This window comes from Paroedura picta, chromosome 8 (assembly GCF_049243985.1).
Source record: "Paroedura picta isolate Pp20150507F chromosome 8, Ppicta_v3.0, whole genome shotgun sequence".
Lineage (NCBI taxonomy): Eukaryota > Metazoa > Chordata > Lepidosauria > Squamata > Gekkonidae > Paroedura > Paroedura picta.
The window spans coordinates 9,122,501-9,138,214 of record NC_135376.1 but is presented as its reverse complement, the minus strand read 5'-3'; the positions used below and the strand labels follow the sequence as shown (position 1 = coordinate 9,138,214).

Sequence of the window (15,714 nt, the reverse complement as noted above, 5' to 3'; positions counted from 1 at the left end):
TTGCTTTCCCACCGGCGCTCCTTACTTCCCGCCACCCACTGGGGGGCGCTACCAGCAGCAGCTGCGCAGTGCCATGCCAAGGGGGAGCCCCAGCCATGGCAGCCGCTGGAGAGCACGAAAGGTGAGCTGGTGGCAGAGTGGCAGGGCAGCCCCCGAGGGAGCAGCTGGGAAAAGGACAAGGAGGATCTGCGGCCCGGTCCCGACTGATCTACAGACTGGGACCAGTCCCAGGACCGGGGGTTGGGGACCACTGCTCTACAGCACTGTATCTCTTTTGGACAGGGGTAGCTAATGAAATTCCAGTGTCTTTAGAGGCAGAAACTGAGGGCCATATTCACTCTCGACTAACTCAGAGATTCTGTGTCTGATAAAAATGGGCTTGCTTTATTTTCTCTCTCCCATCCTTAGAAATAACAAAGTATTTTTCTTTCATATGGTTATTCTTCTCCAGTTTCTTTCTAAGGTGCTTTTAGATGACTACAGCAGTTCTGTCAGGATAAAACATTTCCCAACCACATCTTTCTTCTCTCATCTCATTTTACTTGCATACAGACTGTCATCTCAGACACTCCCCACCCCCAAGCCAACTCACTTCCAGTATTGAGGCTTGGCTAGATCAGAAAATGTGGGATGATGGAGGAGGAAGGTAGAATAAGGATGAATGTTAAATACTAATATTCATTTTATGTTAAAATCCATGTCTCCTTTATATGTGAATGGAGCAGATTTATGAATAGCAAATGTGACTGCCATTATCACCTCTAGTTTGACCCTCATGGACTCTATCTCTTTTCTTTCAAAGCAGAGAAGATTGCCTCTCCCCAGATACCTTGTTGCTCCTTCTGTTGCTTTATATGAGAATCTGACTAAAACAGGTAAGCAAGCTAAGTGTGCAGGTTGTTTAGAGCCTCTGAAAGCTGGTGAAGCTGTGAAACCTAACTTGCTTATAAGGTGGCAGGTGTATATGTATTGTAGAATACTTCCAGTAATTTAAAAATCTTATGCTTTGAGTTATGGTTAGGAGACTTATAATGTTATCCTTGGCAGATGTGCTTCCTCTGCTCAGCATTAACATTTGGTTTGCAATCCTTGATCTCAAAGATGCATATTTTCACACAACAATTTATGAGAGATGTAAGAGGTTTCTTAGACTTTAGTGCAACAGCTCACCTTATCAGGAGTGGTTTAAGGGTTTGTGGGGCCCATAGCACCAGAGCCAATTGAAGGATTCGTGGGCCCCTAGGAGAATACTGGGAGCAATCAGACTGGAGGCAGAGGGATCTCATACAGTGGAAAGGGGTATCATTCTGAGAGAAAGGGGGGAGGATAGAGCTCTCAAAGAGAGAAAAAGTGGGAAGATAGAGGCTATGGTTCTGATCCATGGGAGTGAAGGCACTGTGCAGGGCCTCTGGAGGTGTGGGGCCTGTAGCATGTGCAACATGGATAAACCAGCCTTGCTCATTATAGAATCATAGAATCATAGAGTTGGAAGGGGCCATACAGGCCATCTAGTCCAACCTCCTGCTCAACGCAGGATCAGCCGAAAGCATCCTAAAGCATCCAAGAAAAGTGTATCCAACCTTTGCTTGAAGACTTCCAGTGAGGGGGAGCTCACCACCTCCTTAGGCAGCCTATTCCACTGCTGAACTACTCTTGACTGTGAAATTTTTCCCCCTGATATCTAGCCTATATAGTTGTAGTTTAAACCCATTACTGCACGTCCTTATCTCTGCAGCCAATGGGAACAGCATCCTGCCCTCCTCCAAGTGACAAACTTTCAAATACTTAAAGAGGGCTATCATGTCCCCTCTCAACCACCTTTTCTCCAGGCTGAACATTCCCAAGTCCCTCAACCTATCTTCATATGACTTGAATACAATGTGTTGTATATGAATACAATGTGTTGCCCTTTAGGTTGGCCACAGAACCACGGTACTTATGAATGTGTGGCTTAAGTGAATGGCTCTTTGTGGATTTCTCTTAAGAACCACCTTTCACTAACTATAGCCACATTAGTGGAGTTAGGCTAAGACTTTTCTCCCCCCTGTTCTTTGTTTCCTGGTTGCAATTACCTCAGCCAGGAAAATAAGGGCACTCAGGGCTCTCCAGTTTGACTGCCCCTTCACAAAGTTTCATCAGGATAAGGTCATTCTACCCCCAAGTTTAAGGTTCATTCCAAAGGTAGTTTCCAGATTCCACATCTCTCAGGGCTCTCTTTTTCATAGAACACCAATGAAATGCAGAGAAGGCTCTTTACACATTTGACAATAGAACAGCATTGTTATTTTAAAAAACAAACAAACACAATTTTAGGAAACACAAGAACTTGTTGATATGTTTTACTGGACAAAACAACGGGAGAGTAGTCTCATCTCAGACTGTGTCTAGGTTGGTGGTAATTGCTGTCTACATAGAATATGACATGGTGAAGATTGACTGTTCACTACCAATCAAGGCACATTCTCTGAGAGCTTAAGTCTCCTTTACTGCCTTCAACTCAAGTATTGACTTCCAGGATATCTGCAGAGCAGCAACATGGTCTTCACTGTCCACATTCAACAAACACCACTGGATTGACATGGACTAGATTGGGAAGATGCAGTGATTGGGAGAGCAATTTTGCAATCATTTTTCTGATCACCACCCACATCCATCTCTGGTAAGTGATCTTATTACATTCCCATGTGGGACTGCACTAATGAAAACAGAGTTGCACTTACCTGTAACTATTGTTCATTTAGTGTCTTCAGTGCAGGCACACATCCCTCTCTCCTTCCTCATTGTTGGCTGGGGTTATAGTTTAGGGGGCACAGTTTCACAGTGTAAGAAGATAACTGAGGGAGTAGCCCTTTCCCACCTTGGTCATGTGGGCATTTAGGTAAGTGCTCAGAAGGGAGGGGGAACATTCCAAAAAGTCTAGAAAACACTGGAAGCCTGCAAAACAAGTCTCTGCAGGTGGCTCTGTGTGTGCCTGGTCCCATGTGTGCCTGCACTGAAGACAATGATGAACAACAGCTACAGGTAAGTGCAACCTGTTTTCCTTTGCCTTCTGAAATTAATCCATACACAAGGCAACGTAAAATTAATCGGATAACCTATTTCTAGTCAAGTTATATTCTCTCAACAGGGTATCTACTACCAAAGCTGATTCATGCGTTACAAAATCCTTATGGCCTCCATGAGGTCTTTGGCTCACATGTTGAAAAAGCCAGCTTGGTGTACTGGTTAGGAGCGCAGACCTCTAATCTGGTGAGCCGGGTTTGATTTCCCGCTTCCCCACATGCAGCCAGCTCGGTGACCTTGGGCTCACCACAGTACTGATAAAGTTGTTCTGACCAAGCAGTGATGCCAGGGCTCTCTCAGCCTCACCTACCTCACAGGGTGTCTATTGTGGGGAGTAAAAGGGAAGGTGATTGTAAGCCGCTTTGAGACTCCTTTGGGTAGAGAAAAGCGGCATATAAGAACTAACTTCTTCATGTGTACTGGAAGTTCCATATTTTATCTTTTTGTATGCTGCCTTTCTCTGAACAGCTCCTTGGCATTGTGGGAGCATGATTTATTTATGAGTCACAGGAACACCTGGAAGCTGGGGAAATGGCAATTGCCAATGGGGCTAGGTGGGCAAGGATTACCAACGTGGCAATGAAGTGGCTACTGCCTGTCTCCCTTGACTTGTCACCCATCCCTGACTTGTCCCATCCGTGATCACTCACGGCTGACACTACCACTCAAGGATAATTTCTGATGAGAACAATTTGGCAAGGACAAGAAACCTAAGGGAGGCTGGCAGCAGCTGCATCATACAGCTTCACTGTGACACTGCTTCCCGTGGCTCATGTTGGGCTGGTTTTATTTCTCCTCAACTGCCAGCTGCATGGGCCCGGGTGGTCAAACCGGAGAGCCAGTCCAATCCACCCCGTTTCTCATTATTTAATATGCAACAATTGTAGATTATTTGCAGTTATAAACCACTCTTCTACTCAATTCATTACAATTACATTCTCTTTCAATACGTTTCAGCAAGTGTGAAAATCCTTGTCCTACAACACTATGCAATTTAAGTAGCAAATCCAAGATTAAAAATTATCTTTTGTCTGATACAACAGTTTAATCAGCTGCAATGCAGACTTATAACCAACCATGAGCTTGATTAAAATCCTTACATGCATCGTCATGATAAGCAATATAAGGTGCCATCAGTATGCAAGAGCCAATATGAAAAATCAAGAGAGGACAAGAAACAGATCTTTTTCCAGAAAAGGAGATTGTTAAGTAAAGACCATAAATGAATCAGTCTGGAGGAAGCCCACCCATCACTACCACAAACGAATGCTCAGTTGTTATCCAGATTCACAGCATGTAGCGCAGTGTGAGTGTAACCCTAAATAAACAGCACCTCAAGATAGCTCCCACTGATTCTATGTGTAAAATTGAAGCATGAGAGCTGGAAGTGGCCTTGTCCTATAACTTATACTCAGAGCCATGCAAAAACAACTTCATAATGGAACCACAGATGTACCTTCAGCTATTGCTTTTGTTATGTGTGAGACACTGTTATTAATACATGACACTGTATTATTAAGAATACTCACAATCATGTAGCAGAGCTATAATTCACCCTCATTTTGTGATAATCTCCAGCAATCAAACAACTCAGCTTGTCCATCTGGAACTGGCACGTGATATTAAGTTTACACAGATTGCTCCGGTGGTCAGTCGTATTTGTTCAGAGCTCAGCAGGGGAAACACCATTAGAGTGTGCATTCACTAAAAATCCAGTGGTAATGTATCTGGAACAAAAAGAGAAAGGCAAGGGAAAAGTGGTCATGGGTGGTAGAGGGGAAATGGGAGGTCACAGACAAAGAGATAGGAATTAACATAAATACAAGAAGGGGCCAGAAATGATAAATATAGATCTGAGGGGATAAAGAAAACAAAAAATATATATAGATGAATCACAGAGCAAGAAAAATGTTAACTGGGATAGAAGGAAAATATATCTGGTTTCCATGACAAGTCAATTTACTGTTTCAGAAAAGCAACATCTATTTGCTATAGATGGGGCTGTAACTTCCTGTTATGAACAGATCAAGGGAAACAGTAGTGTAATTTTGTCATGGTTAACAGCTTCAAACCTGGCAAAAGCACTTTTAAGGCTAAATGGGTAGACCTTCTTTCAAACTTACTCATCATCCGCAGGTTGTTGCCAGTTTCTTTCAATGGCCAATTTCATACAATTCTCTAAATAAAGGATAGGTCATTTATATAGCACTGTTGGTCATACTGGAAAATATATCACAAACCATAAGACTACAATCAGAATACTTTAGCAGATCCTTGAAGTTATCAGCTGTCAACCCAAAATGGTATATATTTTACTTAGTTTTGAAAATAGAAACGAGAGGCAATTCTTGAAAAATCTAGATACAAAAACTTCATAATTCGAAGAATTGTCTTCCTTCTTTCCTCTACTTTCATGTATTTTTGTTACTTTATTTTCAAATTTATCACTATGATCTAGGGTTGCTATTTCCAGATTGGGAAATTCTGGGAGATTTGGCAGTGGAGCCTTGGGAAGGCAGAGTTTGTAGGGAAATTATAGTAGGGTGTACAGTAGGGTATAATGCCACAGCGACTTAGTGGAGTTCTAGTAGAGTTAGAGTTCTAGTGGAGTTTTTTCTATATTTTCTTCTCTTTTTGAAGAGATTTTAGCAGACCTTCGCCCACAGTGGACATCTACGTTCCAGACAGAACGTTTAATCACACTCATGATGACATCCAAGTGTTGATTTTTTGTCTGAGGACAATCTTTCTGCTTTCTTTATTGAATGCAGTCAACAGCTCCCAGGGCTGGCAGGCATGCCTTCACAGGCTGCCCTGCATCTGTTCAGAACAGAGAATGGTGGGTGCAAGAAAAAGCGCACCAAATTGAATGATGCAGTAGAGCACCATTCTCCCGATGCAACCAAGAGGCCTGGCAGCCATCTTGTCTCAGCAGTGATACATGATTCACCTGTTGAGGAGGCCCAAATGGCGGTGACCAGAACTGCTACCATGACTGTATACAATAAGGCCTGAAGGGCATCTTTCTTCTTCAGACGAGTTAATGTCAATGATTAACAAATCTATCACTGACCAGATGCAACCCATTTGGGGTGTTTTAGAAGAAGAGGAAGAGGAAGAAGAGGAAGAAGAAGAAGAATTGTTCAACATATTTATAAATGATTTGGATGAGGGTTTAGAAGGAATACTTATTAAATTTGCAGATAATACTAAGCTGGGAGGGGTAGTGAACATAACCGAAGACAGAAACAGAATACAGGATGATCTTGATAGGCTTGAGAAGTGGGCTAAAGTGGGCTAAACTGAATAAAATGAAGTTCAATAGGGACAAATGCAAAGTTCTGCAATCAGGTAGGAAAAACCAAATACACCATATAGGATGGGGGAGACTTGTCTTGGCAGTAGCAAGCGTGAAAAGGATCTATGAGTCTTAGTAGACCACACGTTGAACATGAGTCAACAGTGTGACTCGGTGGCTAAAAAGGCAAATGGGATTTTGGGCTGTATCAAACGGAGTATCGTGTCCAGATCATGGGAGGTGATGGTACTGCTTTACTCTGCTCTGGTTTGGCCTCACTTGGAGTACTGTGTTCAGTTTTGGGCACCCCAGTTGAGGAGGGATGTAGACAAACTGGAGTGTGTCCAGAGGAGGGCAACAAAGATGGTGAGGAGTTTGGAGACCAAGACATATGAAGAAAGGTTGGGGGAGCTTTGTCTGTTTAGCCTGGAGAGGAGACGACTGATAGGGGCTTTGATAACCATCTTCAAGTATTTAAAAGGCTGCCATAAAGAGGATGGAGCAGAGTTGTTCTCTCTTGCCCTGGAGGGATGGACCAGAACCAATGGGATGAAATTAATGCAAAAGAAATTCCATTTCAACATATGGAAGAAGTTCCTGACAGAGCAGTTTCTCAGGCATCCTTGGGAGGTGGTGGGTTCTCCATCTTTGGAAATCTTTAAACAGAGGCTGGATCGCCATCTGACAGAAAGGCTGATTCTGTGAAGGCATAAGGGGGTGGCAGATTACAGTGGATGAGAAATAGGGTTGTGAGTGTCCTGCACAGTGCAGGGGGTTGGACTAGGAGGTCCCAGGAGGTCCTTCCAACTCTATTATTCTATGATTCAAAGAAGAAGAAAAAGAAGAAGAATTGGTTCTTATATGCCACTTTTCTCTACCAGAAGGAGTCTCAAAGCAGCTTACATTCGCCTTCCCTTTCCTCTATTAATGAACAAGTTAAAATACACTGGACCTACTACCGAGCGGTAGTCCAGTGCTTACCACCTACTGTGAAAACTGCCTGTTTGTGAAATCCAGTGGTCCCATGTAGGATAGTCAAAATGCCTGAGATGAAGCTCCTTTTTACAGACAGGGTTGCTGAACTTTTGCAATACCTGGTATAGGAGGGGATTCTTTCGCCCCACTTGCCTTAAGCAGCAGGACGTGATCTCCATTGCTTTTCCAGAGTACAGCGATTGCTACAAAAACAAAACAAAACAATTCTCAAGTGTTTTATGGAGGTGCAAGCATGTTAAAGGAGAGAGGATAACTCCTTTTTTCTTCTACATTGGCTTGCCATTTTTCCTAATCATGGCCGCATGCTCCCAGGCTGCCATTGATCTGCTTCTGGGTAAAATCTTAGAATCATAGAGTTGGAAGGGATCATACAGGCCATCTAGTCTAACCCCTGCTCAGTGCAGGGTCAGCCTAAAACATCCATGATAAGCATCTGTCCATCTGCTGTTTGAAGATTGCCAGTAAGGGGTGATTACCACCTCCTTGGATGGTCGATTCCACTGGTGAACTAGTCTGTGAAATCCCCCTCCCCAGATATCTAGCTGGTACCATTCTACACATACCTTAAACCCATTACTGTGGGTCCTATCCTCTTTTGCCAATAGAAACATTTCCCTGTCTTCCTCTTAATGATAACCTTTCAAATTGTGTCCCCTCTCAGCAATTGTGTCCCCTCTCAACCTCCTATTCTTCAAACTGAACATTCTCAAATCCCTCAGCTTTTCCTCATAGGGCTTGGTTGGGGCCTTTTCTATTTTAATATGGAGGCGCAGGTCACTAAGGTAGCTCACCAGATATTTGCCCACCTATGCCAGGCAAAGCTACTAGCACCCTATCTGGCCCCAGAACATTAGTCATGTTGATCCATGTGAGGGTCACCTCCAGGCTAGACTACTGTAATTTGTGGTTCTTCCCGTATCCTTGATCTGAAAATTACAGTTGGTACAGAATGCAGCTGCCTAGGTCCTTATGAGCAGGGGTAGTCAACCTGTGGTCCTCTAGATGTCCATGGACTACAATGGACTACAGATGTACCATGTACACTGTACACTGGCAGGGGCTCATGGGAATTGTAGTCCATGGACATCTGGAGGACCACAGGTTGACTACCCCTGCTTATGAGGACCCAGTGGACAACCCATATTTGACTTGTTCTCTAGAAGCTGCATTGGTTGCCAGTTCAGTTCTGGATCAGATTTAAGCTGCTGGTTTTAACCTTTAAAGCCTTATGTGGTCTGGGACCTGCATACCTGAGGACCCCCCTCTTCATATTTGTCCCTCTGAAGAGCTTTCTGCTAACCAAATTCAAATTTGCTGACAATCCCTGGCTCCAGAGAGGTGTGCCTGGTCTCGACAAGAGTGAAGGCCTTTTTAGCCCTGGTGGAATGAGCTGTCGGCAGTGACATGGGACCTTACAGAACTCCTAAAGTTCCAAAGGGCCTAAAAAACACCAGGCATTTAGGGGAGACCCAGGGCCACATCTCTAACATCTACTCAAGCCTACTGCATACCCCACATCTGAGTTCCTGCCCAGATTGTTGGCCCCCATCTCGAGCCAGGCTACACAGTAGCACATCATAATTTGTTTGCCTGGCTTGTTAGGATATTTTTGGGACAAAACAGTTGCAGTAGGAATTATGGAAATTGGTTTTTAGCATGTCTCCTAGTTTATATAAATTTGTTTTTGATCTATTTTATAGATTGATGTAAGGTGCTCCGAGTCTCCTTTGGAGAGGGGTGGCCTAAAAATCTCTAAATAAAGAAATAGGGATGATAGGAAAGGCAGGAAGAAAATGGTGACAAATGTAGGCCTATCAGAGACCTCTCTGCTAGACAACATGGCTTCCAGTATGGATCTCCCTTCCTCCCTGGTTCAGGCCTCCCATGAATAGGCGGTTAGAACCAAAAACCTGATTCAGTAGAGAATCTAGTCATTTCCTGAGTAGGAAAAATCAGGACTCAGAGTGTTCAGAGTCCTCCTTAACTAAAGAAGAAGAACCCTCAGACTGAGGGAGAATCTCAGGACACTACAATGCAGACCAGGCTCTCCCCTTCCCCAGATATTTTTCACAAAATACTTCCCAAAATGCTGCATATCTTAGTGATACCAATAGTAAGTAAGGAGATGGAAACTCCAGAACCCAGCAAATCTGCAAAATCTGATAGAGCCTTTCCAAAAGCAGAGTTATTCCTCCCAGGGATGCCTTTTCCAGCAGTCTTTAGCAAAGTAGTGCAAGTGGAATAGAAGTCCCCTACTAAACCCAAATCCAGCCATCCTAATATTGTCGAGCATTATATACTACTTCTGGGGGCGTCTGAACATTTTAAGTTGCCACTTGTGGACTGTAACCAGATAAAGATAAGAAGAAAATCTTGCTGTGCAATCCCACCGGCCCACACCTAATTCACATCAGTGCACCTGTGGCCGGAGACCACAGCCCAAAACATTGTCCAAGAACATGGTCACACAGAAGGGCACAAACTGTGTCAGTAGGCAAGGACCAGCCCAGAAAGCAAACCAGAAGTCATTACAGGGGAGTCAATCATGGAGCCGGGGAGGTAGACAGAGAGTGGAATGCCAAAGCAGGTTAGTTGGGGCAGGTCACAGAAACAAAGGCAGAGGAGTTGGGTTATCAGAGACAGAGATAAATGGGGTCACAGTTCCAAAGAATAAGCTGAGGTTGTAGTCGGGAGTTCAAACCAGCAGAGCTTTGTTGTGTTGAGACAGGAATCCAGGTGGACAAGCAGGGAATGCGAATGTTGCACCTATAAGGATCTCAAGGTCCCATCATCGTTTAAATACAGTTTTGCCACCCTTCCTAAGTACTTTCAGCTGTACTCAATTTTCATCAGAGGGAGGATCCTCAGCTGTTTTCCATCTAGCTTAACAGTGAGCTGCCAACCATGTACTCCACCAGTGTGCTGTCAAGCCAGCTTACCTGCACCATTGCTGCCATTCTGGGGGTCTGTCCATGCTGGATATAGATGGCATGGCAGGTTCTGGTGCTACTGGCATGCTGGACGGGGTAGGCTCATGGCTAGGACCCAGCTGCACTGAGTCTTCTGATCCTGATGGGTCTTGATCCTCTACCAGCTCTCTAACCTCGGAGTCTACCTTTAGATACACTCAGATTCCACATCTGAGTCTTCCTTGGACACCTGCATGCCTCTGAGTGGTGGTGCCTCTAACTGGGGCATGAGACTTGTCCTCCAGAAAGAACAATGTCAAACTCAAGAAGCATTTTCCCTCCCAAGAGATCTTCAAGGTTTCGACGAAACTCCTAAAGGGGAAGATGGCATTTCAAACAAACAGGAGGCAGCAGTTCATCCTCTAGCAGAAAATGCCAACTAAGTTTCCAAGAGCCCACAAAAGACATTTTCAACATGGCTACCCGTCATGCCCATGCCTGCTGCACCTTCTGTTGAGCTGCCAGAGGGTGCTTCAGAGGTTGTAGCCAATGCAGGTGCACTACCCAGGCCAAGCACACTCCTGGAGCCTTCTGTAGACCGTGCCATTAAGGATTGCATTAGGGATCGGGGGCAGCCTTATCCTCTGGATGATGAGCAGCTTGGTCCCAGCCAGGCTCCTATCTAGCCTTACTTGCCAGCACCCTTGACACCTGGAGGGAAGGCCCCATCTAACCTGTAGGACTTGCCAGAGTGGTAGCAATGGCGTTCAGATCTGACAGCTGTCAGAAGATCAGTTGAAGTTCCTTCCTCAGATGAGGACTATAACCAGCTATAAGCCCTCCAGCTAAAGGGTACTCCACCCAGTCAGCTATACTTAAGGAGAGGCTTGGGACCAGTCTCTCCATGGGTGCAACATGTGCATTCCTTTTCCGTCTGCCTAGACATGTTCCTGGTCACTGCGGTGAAGCTCTTCTAAGTTGATTCCTGATTCCTTTGGCTTGACTCCTTTACTTTGTTCCTGGTTCTTGACTTTCTGGGCTCCAGGGACCATGTTCAGCATCTCAGAAATCCACCCAGACAGAAATAGTCCAAAAGAACACGAATCTCGGGGGGGGGGGGATGCTGTATCGTTCTGGTGTTTCTCTATAGCAATGTGGCAGTGTTGATTTTTAAAAATTAAAAATGCATCTGTTTTGTCGCATTACTGCCTAGCAACGCAGAAGTGTCTTTAAAAAAATAATTTGGGGGCTCGGGGAGGGGGGAGAAAGTTTGAATCCATGAGAGAACTGCTGTGCTATGATTGGTGGTTTGCTGTGGTTGACAAGCCAAGGAGTGGAGGAAGAAGTTCATTTTGCTTTCTCTTGCAGCCTTGTCAGGAGACAAAAAGCCACGACAGGGCAGAGGGAAAACACAGGAGGTGTCTCCCATCCCACTTGCATTTTACCCCTCCGTGCAGAAATGGTCAAGATGTTACAAACAGGCTTTAACTGAACTTCAGATGGGCCCCAGAACAGTTTCTTGCCACATCCATGTCTTCCATGTTTCTCTTCCATTAGAATATGGTGCTTGTTTGAATACTTCTTGATTCATGTCCAGTTAATCATGATGTTTAAATGTAGGTTTCTTAGTGAATTTACTCCACAGAAACTGGGGGCTTTAAACTGATATTTAAGCAAGGATTGAAATGTTGGGTTTTGTATGTGGAGAATATACTCCAGTTCACCAGGGCAGCTGTATTTGTATGTCATGAGCACTGCAATTTCAGCTGGGTTAAAATGAGAAGTGTTAAAGCAAGCTCTAGAGAAGGAGGGACATAGGCGGAGGACAGGGGTTTGCTAGCTCAACAACAAACTGTTCATGCCTGATTTAATTTAATTGTTGCTTCTCTTAATGTCTGAATGCAACCTAAATATCATGCTACTATGCATGGTAATGTTATGTAATATTTATATAATAGACAGCTTGGAAACTTCAGCAGTCACAGTGTTTACATATAGCTTTGAGACCTTTAAAGTATATAATATCTGTGTTAAAACAGCAGTACTGTCAATTGATTTAATTCATACTCAGGATGTTCATAGCTACTAATAAGGTGTTATACTCAGTGCCCACATATTGAAGGGCTGCCTCTTTTGGCATAACTCTGGAGAAATAGCTGAGTTAGTCTATTGTAGCACCTTAAAAGTAGCATCTTCCCAGTATGACCTTTAATGTCCCTTCATCCAAGGTTGTTCATTTGGTGTTTGCAGGGAGATTAGCCTTTTAGTTTGCCTCTGTGCTTCTGTTGAATAATCTTTCAGATAATGTCTGTAAAGCTTCTTCTTTAATGGCCTTTAGGAGCACCTACAAAACTACAATGCTATGGCCTTTCATTCAACACTGGTAGAAGAAGACGAAGACGAGGAGTTGGTTCTTATATGCTGCTTTTCCCTACCCAAAGGAGGCTCAAAGCGGCTTACAGTCGCCTTCTCATTCCTCCCCCCACAACAGACACCCTGTGGGGTGGGTGAGACTGAGAGAGCCCTGATATCACTGCTAGGTCAGAACAGTTTTATCAGTGCTGTGGCGAGCCCAAGGTCACCCAGCTGGTTGCATGTGGGGGAGCGCATAATCAAACCTGGCATGCCAGATTAGAAGTCTGCACTCCTAACCCTACCCAACTTTTCCCTTCCCTACTCATAACTGGCTGTGTTTGGTGTAGAGTTGGAAAACCAGAGTTGGTTTGCCAACTCTGTATATGGAGGTTTCCTTTACTCACCATGGCTAGGAGTCACTGATAAAACTATCCTTCATGAATCAGTCTAACTGCCTTTTAAAGCTATCTACTTTGTCCTCACTATACAGTGATCACTGCCAGTGAATACCACAATTTAATTACTTGTTCAGTAAAGGAATATTTAATTTTGTCTGTCCATGAACTTCATTGGGTGTCCTGAAGTTCCAGAATTATGGGAAAGGGGCAAAACCCACCATCTGGCACCAGAAGACCTAGCCACAGTTATCCATGTAATGGTTACCTCCAGGTTGTATTACTGTGACTCACTGTATGCTGGGCTACCCTTGGCCCTTATTCAGAGATTATAGCTGGTACAGAACAAAGCTGCATGGGTCTTCACGGGAACCCTATGGAGGGCTTATATTTTACCTGCCTTCCAGCAGCTGTATTAGTTACTAGTGGAGTTCCAGATTAGGTTCAAGATTTTGGTACTGATCTTCAAGGCCCTATGCCAGGCTTTCTCAACCAGGGTTTCATGAAACCCTGTTTTTTTTTTTTAATGATCCCCCAGCAGGGTTTCCCATATGGGTAGGAGTTAATTAATTTTTTATATTTTTGTACTTTAAAAACTTTTATTGGATGATATTACCATATATGGTAATCTCAACCCCCCCCCCCTCAAAATGGCTAATGACGGACCTGTAAATGTTGGGTAGGGAAGGGGCCCCAGGTGGACTTGTACACACTTATGCTTTTCGATTATGCTGCATGCATTCTGGGCCCTGTGTATCTCTCCTGGAGAGCATTGTGCTTTGCTGACATCAATTTGTAATCTGTGGCCCCAATCACAGAATCATAGAATAGAAACATAGAATCATAGAGTTGGAAGGGGCCATACAGGCCATCTAGTCCAACCCCCTGCTCAACGCAGGATCAGCCGAAAGCATCCTAAAGCATCCAAGAAAAGTGTGTATCCAACCTTTGCTTGAAGACTGCCAGTGAGGGGGAGCTCACCACCTCCTTAGGCAGCCTATTCCACTGCTGAACTCTGACTGTTAAAATTTTTTTCCTGATATCTAGCCTATATCGTTGTACTTGAAGTTTAAACCCATTACTGCGTGTCCTCTCCTCTGCAGCCAACAGAAACAGCATCCTGCCCTCCTCCAAGTGATAACTTTTCAAATACTTAAAGAGGGCTGTCATGTCACCTCTCAACCTCCTTTTCTCCAGGCTGAACATTCCCAAGTCCCTCATCCTATCTTCATAGGGCTTGGTCCCTTGGCTCCAGATCATCTTCGTCACTCTCCTCTGTACCCTTTCAATTTTATCTACGTCCTTCTTGAAGTGAGGCCTCCTGAACTGCACACAGTACTCCAGATGTGGTCTGACCAGTGCTGTATACAATGGGACTATGACATCTTGTGATTTTGATGTGATGCCCCTGTTGATACAGCATTCGCCTTTTTTACCGCTGCATCACACTGCCTGCTCATGTTTGGTTTTCAATCCACAAGTACCCCAAGGTCTCGTTCACACACAGTGTTACCTAGAAGCATATCCCCCATCCAGTAGGCATGCTTTTCATTTTTCTGACCCAGATGCAGGACTTTACACTTATCTTTATTAAATTGCATCTTGTTCTCATTTGCCCATTTTCCCATTGTGTTCAGATCTCGTTGAACTCTGTCTCTATCTTCCGGAGTATTTGCCAGTCCTCCCAATTTGGTGTCATCTGCAAACTTGATGATTAGTCCCTTCCCCCCCTCATCTAGATCATTAATAAATATGTTAAAAAGTACCGGGCTGAGCACCAAGCCCTGAGGTACCCCGCTACTCACCTCCCACCAGTCTGATGAAACACCATTGACAACAACTCTTTGAGTGTGGTTCTCTAACCAATTCCCTATCCACCTAACTATCTGAAACTATCAATGATGCTTGCCTGGTCTCAATAAGAGTCTAGACTTTTATGGCCCTGACTTCAGCCTGGTGGAAAGAATTGCCAGTTGAAATTTAGGCCCTAATAGTGCTGCCAAAGTTCCGTAGGGCCTATAAAACAGCAGTCTTCCACCAGGTTTATGGCTGAGGCCATGGCTGTATGAAACTAAATGGGCCTCCTTCCTTTTTCCTCTTACTTGACTCTTATTTTTATACCATCTCCAGTTTGGGTAGCCAGCAGAGGGTGTTTAAGAGGGCGAGGGGAGACTGGGTTTTATTATTGTATTTTTATTTATTAATACTGTTTTATTATTGTGTTGGTATGGTTTTATACCATCCTGAGCCCACGGAGGGGAGGGGCGATATTAAATTAAAAAAAATTAAATAGCAGTTGTACCATATGATCCTCATGGATCTCCACTGCTCATTTTCCTCCATTTATTTATTTATTTAATTTATTATTATATTTATATAACGCCCTCCCCGAGGGCTCAGGGCGCTTTACAGGAAACAGGGAGGATACAATTAACACATGGTAACAGGTAACAATGCCTATTGGAACTGTCCATAGAGTTTTCATGGCAAAGATACTGGAGTGGTTTGCCATTTCCTTCTCCAGTGGATCACCTTTTGTCAGAGCTCTCAGCTATGACCTGTCCGTCTTGGGTGACCCTGCACGGTATAGCTCATAGCTTCACTGAACTACGCAAGCCCCCTTGCCACAACAAGGCAGCGATCCCTGAAGGGGGAATAATGGTATAAAAATGAGTGCAAAGGTTGGCTTGAAACTCAA

The 15,714-nt window shown here is 44.2% G+C and overlaps 1 long non-coding RNA gene across 1 annotated transcript in view; it reads left to right on the top strand.

The window, feature by feature from the left end:
* The first annotated feature begins 803 nt into the window (after window positions 1-803).
* LOC143842954 (uncharacterized) overlaps window positions 804-15,714 on the top strand; it is a 461,327-nt gene continuing 446,416 nt past the window's right edge. The window contains exons 1-2 of the long non-coding RNA XR_013233404.1: window positions 804-875; window positions 2,516-2,659. This is a non-coding gene — a long non-coding RNA (uncharacterized LOC143842954). The remainder of the gene's footprint in view (window positions 876-2,515; window positions 2,660-15,714) is intronic.